The sequence below is a fragment of the Aplysia californica genome, unplaced genomic scaffold (assembly GCF_000002075.1).
Source record: "Aplysia californica isolate F4 #8 unplaced genomic scaffold, AplCal3.0 scaffold00137, whole genome shotgun sequence".
In the NCBI taxonomy this organism is placed as follows: Eukaryota; Metazoa; Mollusca; class Gastropoda; order Aplysiida; family Aplysiidae; genus Aplysia; species Aplysia californica.
In genome coordinates this window covers 885021-893084 of record NW_004797407.1, presented here as the reverse complement: position 1 = coordinate 893084, position 8064 = coordinate 885021, and the positions used below count along the sequence as shown (strand labels likewise).

Genomic DNA, 8064 nt, shown 5'->3' with positions numbered 1-8064 from the left:
TTTTGTCATCTCACTTTCTTTCCTGCTCTCTAACAACGTTCTGTCGTCTGCTTTCGTCTCCACTTTCTGTCTCCACCCCCTCACCCCCCCCCCCTTGCCACCTCCTCTGAGCTCCTGGCTCTTTCTGCAGCCTTTCTACTGCTTCTCCTTGGCTCCGTCTTACTGCTGTCTTTCAACCACACCCCTGATCTTATTGTAGGTAAGATCTAAACCTAGCCTTCTCGGACAAGGGCAAAAAATCTCGGAGGTCCCGTGAGCAAGTTGCGCTCGTTATAGATCTCTTGGTGGTCCAAAATCGATAAGAGTAGGCTTCGGCCGCCAACTGGGCAAAATTCAAAATTCCCAACCAATTGAAAATGTTTGACGTGTCCCGCGCACTCATATGACCTTTTGCAGTTGCGAGCGCCGTAAAACACTTACAAAAAAACCACCCAACAACAACAGCAAAATACAGCGGAACTCGGTTTCAACGAAGTCGTCAGACCTGACCCTCAATTTCATGGAATCTGAGTTTTCCTTTTTTTAAAGTAAATATGAGGTTTTTGTGGAGATAATAACGTGCGCTGTACAAGTACATGTAATGTACAGGTATAATGTAATCGAATTTCTCAATCAAAAGTAGTTTGGTTTCAAATGAGAAGCATTTTCGTTTCTTTGATGCCATTCTGAGAAATGCTGGGAAATTTCTAAGAAAATACACCGGAGAGGGGATCGAATTTTTATTCTTCTGATATACAGTACGGACAGCTTGCTTTTATGTGCAACTCTCCGTTAATTTTTGGGGGGTTTGTTGGTTTTTAAAAAAAATTATATTTTTTTGTAAGTTTAATTAAACGCGACCGTCACTGGGATCTCGGCAAATCTAGAAGGAAATTGGCCTCCTTCCCGGGCAAAGCGGCCTCGAAGAGAGCGAGCGCCGCAGTCACCAAAATGTGTTTATGCTCTAGGTGTTGACCATCTATCTCCATACTCTCTCCAACACACCAATGAAAATTTTGAAAAACACTGGGGCATGTATCCGAGTAGACATTTTGGACATCTGAGCAAGCTATGCCATGTTGCTGTGTAGAGCCTAGCCTACGGTTACGTTGGATTCCACAGTCCAGGGCCTAATTCATTATGTAGATCTAGGTCAAGACTAGGTTATGGTTGTAACTTTGATCAGTAGTCGAAAAAAAACAACTGACGCTTTAAAATAATTTGTATCTCTACTGAAGTTTCACTCCCCGACCCGGTTGTATCCCCCCCCCAGATGTCCAAAATGTCTACTCGGATACATACCCCAGTGTTTTTCAAAATTGTCATTGGTGTGTTGGAGAGAGTATGGAGATAGATGGTCAACACCTAGAGCATAACCTAGTCTTGACCTAGATCTACATAATGAATTAGGCGCTGGACTGTGGAATCCAACGTTGCCGTAGGCTAGGCTCTACACAGCAACATGGCATAGCTTGTTGGGCAAACAATACTTCATAGATGATACATGACACAGAAGTACATTTAAACCAATCGGACCTTTTGCACAGCGTGTGCTTCGTAGAGTCTCACTGTCATTGAACTGAAAAGGAAAGTTTTAAAAATAGATGGCGAAAAGCTATTTTCATTGGAAAATTTTACAATTTCTACCGTTCCCCAAACTGTTTTAAAAAACAATAGTTAAGAATAATAATATGCCTTTTCCAAGGAGTTAAAAAAAATCATAACTACTTTTAGGCTTTAACATATCCCTCCCACCTTGCCTTTCATTTGGCTCCAAATTGAGTTAAATAATGAAATCTGTAGAAAACTAGAATAACGTCAGAATACACGATCAAAGTCAATGCTCGTAAATTTTTTTAAATATCGCCAGGGCCCACTTTTGCCATCATTAAGATCAAAATTTTCCTACCCCCACCTCCCCACCTCCCCACCAACACACACCTTCGAGCACGCATTTCCAAACAGGGCATAATATAACATCTGGCATTACCCAGGAGATCCCACCCGCCCACCAAGACTACCAAACCACCCACTATAGTGCAGTCAAAAATTCGTGGCACAACTTATTGTCAAATATCTCCTTAACTATCGAACATAAACTGCCCAGCTTTTGCACTGTGACTTGTATCAATTTGTCTTAACAGATCAATATTTTAGTAAAGACCTGTTAGCTGTATTCTAGAAAATTTCTTGACAAATACTTTAAAAAAATTCTAGTCTGTGGTTTCTACTGATTTTAAAAGGTTTACAGCTGGGACGATATAGCTTTTAAAAGCAAGTCCGTCATTTTTTTTCTAATCGTGAGATTGTCTATATTGGACGCATATTTTGAGAACTTTTAATGCAAAAAAGTCTTCACTATAAAATTCATTTCTTGTAACTAGTTTTGCCACTAAAAAGTATTATTGGTGAGCTATGACGTAACCCGTAAGCGTATACAAAATGTGTGTGAGAAGGGGGAAGTGCTGTGAACAATTCTATTTTCCGCGTGAAAGAGATTTGTAGTATTTTATATAAATTTGTGAAGAAAAGTTTTATTAGTTGCGCCACGAATTTTTGACTGCACTATAATACTAGTACCGCCAACTTAAATGTTATTCCAAGAGTGGCATGAGTAATAACACGTCACTGCCAAGGTGAACCCGACCACCCACCAACATTGCCGCATCGCCAAATTGTGGGTGATAGGTAACCAACATATTATTTCCAGATCGCCCACTACAGAGCGGTTAAGAATTCGTGGTGCAACTTATCCTCAAATATCTCTCTAACTGGTGAATGACCTCCACCCATACTTTGCATATCAGTTTGTATCAATTTGTCTTAACTTAATCAAATTTCTCCGCAACAACTAAGGTTCGATTAAAACACTTTTCTTCATAAATGTATATTAAATACTAGATCTATATTTTACTGTATAAATCTCCATCAAGCGGAAAATGGGATTGTTCGCAGCACTTCCCGCGTCTCGCACACCTTTTGCATACGCATATAGCCTACGTCACAGCTCGTTAATGACACATTTTAGTGACAAAACTTCTTTCAAGAAATTAATTTTATAGTGAACACATTTTTTGCACTAAAAGTTCCCTAAACATACGTTCAATACGCATAATGTTGCAATTATTTTAAAAAACCTGACAGATTTGCTTTTAAAAGCGATACTGCACGAGCTGCAAACTCTTAAAAATCTGTGAAAAACCATCGACTGGGATTTTTTATTAGTATTTATTCAGGAATTTTCTAGAATACAGTGTGCAGGAGTTTGAAAAAATGTTCACCTGTTAAGACAATAAATTGATATAAGTCATTGTACAAAAGTTGGAGAATCTATGTTCAATAGTTAATATATAAGGAGATATTTGACAATGGGTTACCTCACGAATTTTTAACCACGCTATGGTACCACCCACCTACAGGTATTTCCCAGTGGGGCAAACACATTTTAATAACACGTCACAGCCAGGGTGATCCCGACCGGCACCGCCTTCCAACATTACCTGATTAGTATGCTGTAGTTAGGAATGCACAGGTCTAGTACAGTGTAACGGTATAATAATTATTATAATACAAATCCATGAGTATACATGTAGCAGAATATATTCTATCTTACCAAGGACAGAGACACAGTCGGCCTTGAGGGCGTCGGCAGCTCTCTTTCTGTCATCGGCGTGACTGTGAGAGATGCCGTGGGCAATGGCAAACACCACTTTCTCTACCCCAGGCCGGGCAAACTGACGACAGAAACAATTGGTTGCTTTTACTTTTAGGCACAAGGGGGCTATCCCGATAAATGCTGTTTTGAGAAAATCGAAGGTAAAGTTTTTGCCCCTTAAATGGTTAAGTTTCTATAAAAGACAATGCGAGTTTTCTCCATAACCAAACAAATATTATACACACCAATAAAACCAATCTTCTCCTATAGGTAGGCGAATGTCCACTTTGGTGTGGGTCAAGATTTCTGGAAACCCCAAGATCTGGGATAGCCCTCTTGTCCTTAAAAGCGACCAAAATTAATTGTACTAGTAGTAGTTAGTAGAGGTTTTTACGGCGCTCGCAACTGCATAAGGTCATATGAGCGCCAGGAGATTAGAGGTGTTACAAGAGAGTAACAAACATAAAAAGAAGAAGGGGAGATAAGGACGATAGATGTTTGATAGGAAAGAAGAAGCAAACCACACCAGAGCACCCGCCAACCACCCACCAATTAATTGGGTCACCACATGGTGGAATCAGGCGCTCGTCAGAGTTTATTGGGCACATGCAGTTATTGGTATCCTCTTCCAGCTTGTTCATTTGTCTTGTTTTTGAGGAACAAATACCGATCTATTTGAAACAGAAGTCGAGGGATTTGTTATTGCATGTAGTAAGAGGGGGTTGCTTGGTGTCAGATGTAGAATTAGCGAAAAAATGGCGGCAAAGTTTGGTGACTTCTAACTTCCAAAGTTTGAGTGTCTACGGAAACAGCAAATCTGCATTTTGTTTATTTCTTTGATCCATGTTTTTCAGTAAAATCCACAGATATGACATGTTTTTAAAAGGATATAAAATGTGTTGAGCCAAAAACTGATTCAACAAAAATTGCTGAACAGACGGGAAAATGCCAGTTTCTTTGATTTTTTTCTTTTTAATTTATTTCTGTGGCCAGTTTCTTTGATTCTATTATTTTAACGAGCACTTGATTTCACCACGATGCCACACATTGGTGTAAAACATCGCAAGTTCCTTTCAACACAATTCAGGTAATGGCGAATACCATTCTCTCAACTCCAGACCGGGCAGACTGAAGACAGAAGCAAGGGTTTATTGCTTAAAATAATATTATTATAAGCTCCTTTCGAAACAATTCAATTGATGATCATCTGAAATCTAATAAAATATGACTCATTTGAAGAGCAATCACTAGCTATTTCTATCCACCAGTTCCAATAAAACTTCGAACAAATGGAATTCAAGCAGGGGGACGTCAGAAGTCACACTTATGAGACCAAAACACTTATGACCAAAATAGAGAAATGCAACTGACATGTTGGAAAAATATAAAATTTGAAAATAAAATGCCAACCAAAACTGAATGAAATACCAAATGTTGCAGCTTCTTCAAAATCAACCATATTTTTCTATTTCAAATAACCACTAACTGTGAAAAACACGTTTATTATTTTTTTTAAATGATGTTGCTAATTGACCTCAGGCAAAGTGCTGGCTATTTAAATTTTATGCTCCAGGTGTTGACCATCTCTCTCCTTTACACGCTCCAACACACCAATGGAAATTTCGAAAAACACTGGGGCATGTTTCTGGGTCGGTATTTTGGGCATCTTGTCCCCCCCCCCCCCTTTCACCCCAGTACCCATAAAAACAAACAAACACACAAACAAACAAGCAAACAAAACAAAACAAACGAAACAAAAAAAAAACTGTTCAGTGTCCAAAATGATAACCTGTGAGTGATTTTTGTTTACCACCAGATCAACACAGATAAGATTATTTAGAAGGCTTGCTTTGACACTGTCCGTCATGAGCCACCCATGCTGCGAGGGATACAAGGATACAACAGCCCAGCAAGACTGATAGAAAATACTCAATAAAAATTCTCCCCTCCCAGGAATTGAGCTGGGGTCTTCTGCATGCTACGGCCAAGCACCCAACCGCTGCTACTGGTGGTACTGCTGCTGCTGCTGCTGATGATGAAGATGATGAAGTAGATAATGCCGACTATGATGATGATGATGATGGTGATTATCGTGACAATGATGGTAACGATGAAGTGTTTCTCGCCATACCCGGAAAGAATGCTGTCTGGTGAAGTCCAAGGCCTTAGCTAGATTCTGGTGACCCGATGTGTGCACATCTCTAGTGACGTGAGAAATTTTGTTTTTCAGACCGTGTCGGTTATTTCTGAAATCTGTCAGATGGATTTCCTGCGGAGATTGCATACAAATGTGTTGTGTATGTTGTGTGTTCACAGGCTTGTTCTAAGCTGTGTAAACATAGGTGTGTTGTGTGTTCACATGCTTGTTCTAAGCTGTGTAAACATAGGTATGTTGTGTGTTCACAGGCTTGTTCTAAGCTGTGTAAACATAGGTGTGTTGTATGTTCACAGGCTTGTTCTCTGTTGTGTGTACATAGGTGCATAGTATATTGTGCGTTGTGTGTACACATGTGTGTAGTCAAATGTGCTGTGTGTAGTCAGATGTACCGTGTCGTTAGATGTACTATATGTAGTCATGTGTACTGTATATATACAGGTGTACTGTATGTAGTCAGGCGTACTGTATGTTGTCAGATGTACCGTGTCGTCAGATGTACTATATGTAGTCAGGTGTACTGTATGTAGTCAGGTGTACAGTGTTTTGGCAGGTGTACTGTATATAGTCAGGTGTACTGTATATAGTCAGGTGTACAGTGTTTTGGCAGGTGTACTGTATATAGTCAAGTGTACTGTATATAGTCAGGTGTACTGTATGTAGTCAGATGTACTGTAGGTAGTCAGGTGTACAGTGTTTTGGCAGGTGTACTGTATATATTCAGGTGTACTGTATGTAGACAGGTGTACTGTATGTAGTCAGGTGTACTGTAGGTAGTCAGGTGTACTGTAGGTAGTCAGGTGTACTGTATATAGACAGTTGTACTGTATGTAGACAGATGTACCGTGAATAGGCAGGTGTACTGTATGTAGTCAGTTGTGCTGTGTGTAGACTGGTGTACAGTGTGTAGACAGGTGTATTGTGCGTAGTCATGTGTACTGTGTATAGTACTTTAGGCAGATGTACTGTATGTAGATAGGTGTACGGTGCGTAGTCAGGTGTACTGTATGTAGTCAGGTGTACAGTGTTTTGGCAGGTGTACTGTATATAGTCAGGTGTACTGTATATAGTCAGGTGTACTGTGTGTAGACAGGTGTACTGTGCGTAGTCAGGTGTACTGTAGGTAGTCAGGTGTACTGTATATAGACAGTTATACGTATGTAGACAGATGTACCGTTAATAGGCAGGTGTACTGTATGTAGTAAGTTGTGCTGTTTGTAGACTGGTGTACTGTGTGTAGACATGTGTACTGTGTGTAGACAGCTGTAATTAGTGTAGACAGGTGTAATTAGTGTAGACAGGTGTACTGTGCGTAGTCAGGTGTACTGTGTGTAGACAGGTGTACTGTGCGTAGTCAGGTGTACTGTGTGTAGACAGGTGAACTGTACAGGTGTATACGTGCATTGTGTGTAGACGAGTGTGTCATGTATAGTACAAAAATAACACCGATTTTCTGGGAAATTGTGTACACCGACGTGTTGTGTACTGCATGTTGCGTTTTGTGTATTCTGTGCTCACTGTTGTGTGTTGTGCACAGTTGTGTGTTGAAGTCGCATTTAGTGTGGTGCCCTTTGTGCATTGGGTGAAGTACATTGTGTATAAAAAAATGTGTGTCGTGTATAGTACATTGTGTATAGTGCGTCGTGTGTTGCATATTGTGTGGTGTTTGATGCATATTGTGTATTGTGAGATGTTTGTTGTATATTGCGTATTATTATGTTCTATGTGTTGTATACTGCTCATTGTGTCTTGTGTGTCGTATGCTGTTTATTGTGTATTTTGAGTTGTGTGTCGTGTGTTGTTTATTGCGTATTGTGTTTTATGAGATGTACGTACATACATACATTTTTATACCAATCAGATTGCGACAATCTGCTAGGAATAAGCATGGAAAGAACATTCTTAAAAACAAAAACAAAACACAAAAAACCAAAAAAAACAAAAACAAATAACTAAATAACAAAAATCTGGTCCTGGCCCCTCACCTCATAGACGTCACTATCATAAAGCACCACAGCCACACGGACATTATTGTCCCCAATGTACCACTGGTTCACCAAAGCATTGATGAACTTGCCTTGTGCCTCCACTTGCCATCTGGTTACCTCGGTACTCCTTTGCACTAGGAACACAATCTCTACTGGCTTACAACCTGAAATTGTAAATTTAAAAAAAATCATACACACACAAGCGCGTACACATAGATGGACATACACGTACACTCACATGTACATACACAAACACACACACACACACACACACACACACACACACA

The 8064-nt window shown here is 39.9% G+C and overlaps 1 long non-coding RNA gene across 1 annotated transcript; it reads right to left on the bottom strand.

Moving 5' to 3' along the window:
* Nucleotides 1-3308: 3308 nt before the first annotated feature.
* On the bottom strand, nucleotides 3309-7916 carry LOC118477559. The gene is made up of 3 exons (XR_004858467.1): nucleotides 7775-7916; nucleotides 5766-5903; nucleotides 3309-3713 (listed from the first exon to the last, which is right to left on the bottom strand). It is a non-coding gene; the product is annotated as an uncharacterized LOC118477559 (long non-coding RNA).
* Between the last annotated feature and the right edge of the window lie 148 nt (nucleotides 7917-8064).